Genomic DNA, 1,168 nt, shown 5'->3' with positions numbered 1-1,168 from the left:
CACTCATGATTCAGCAGTGTGTTGTTCAGCCTCCTGAAGGCAGCAGATAGAAGGGTCTTGTTTTTTAATACAACTAGACAGTCTATTTCGCTTAAGTGGAGAGTTCAGTCCGTTAACGTTAAGAGATAGGACTTAGAGTTATTTGGGAGTTCCTGCCATGTTATCCATCTTCTTGGGGGCTGGGTTCTTCCTATGGTTCTTGGATTCTCAGTTTGGGTGCAGTTTCTTGGCCTTTATTGTGGTCTTGTTTGTTTTCTATGTGTAGAACATCTTTAAGAATCTTTTGTAGGGCTGGTTTGGTGCAGATGTATTGTTTCAATTTTTCTTTGCTATGGAAGGTTTTTATTTGGCCTTCAGTTATGAAGGAGAGTTTAGCTGGGTACAGTATTCTTGGTTGATAGTTGTTTGTTTTTAGAGCATGGCATACATCATTCCAGGCTCTTCTTGCTTTGATTTCTCTGCTGAGAAATCTGAGGTGATTCTAATTGGTTTCCCTTTATAGGTGATTAATCTTTTCTCCTTGACAGCTTTAAGGATCTTTTCCTTGGTTTGAGTTGATCCTGTGTGGATTATAATGTGACGGTGGGATGTCCTATTTCTGGCCTGGTCTATTTGGGGTTCTAAAAGCTTCTTGTATCTGAATAGGCCTATCTTTTTGTGTGTTTAGGAAGTTCTCTGCTAGGATCCTGTTAAACAAATTTCCTAGACCATTAACTTCTGTTTCTAGGTGCTCCTCTACACCCATTATCCTTAGATTAGGCCTTCTGATGGTGTCTTCCAAGTGTTGGATAGATCTATCATATTTCTTGGACTTGTCTTGGATGTTTGTATGTTCTTTCTCTATAATATCTATGCTGTCTTCAATCCCCGAGATTCGATCTTCTGCATGGTCTAACCTGCTCTCAAGTCTTTATACTTTATTTTTTTATCTCTTTTCCTTCTAATTGGTCAACTTTGATGGCTTCAAATTCTTTGTTGAAGCTCTGTTTTAGATCTTGTATGAATTTCTTTACTTCCTTACTTTGGTGTTCAGTGTTTATTCTCAAATCACTTAGTTGATTGGTTATGGTTTCTTTGGACCCCCATTCATTCTGTTGGGTTCCGTTCAGCATTCCCTTTGTGGTCTCCCTGACTTCCTTCAGCTCTTTGTTAATGGATTCCATGAATG

Source organism: Dipodomys spectabilis, unplaced genomic scaffold (assembly GCF_019054845.1).
Source record: "Dipodomys spectabilis isolate Male_0828 unplaced genomic scaffold, ASM1905484v1 ptg000421l, whole genome shotgun sequence".
NCBI lineage: Eukaryota > Metazoa > Chordata > Mammalia > Rodentia > Heteromyidae > Dipodomys > Dipodomys spectabilis.
This window is presented reverse-complemented; position numbering follows the sequence as displayed.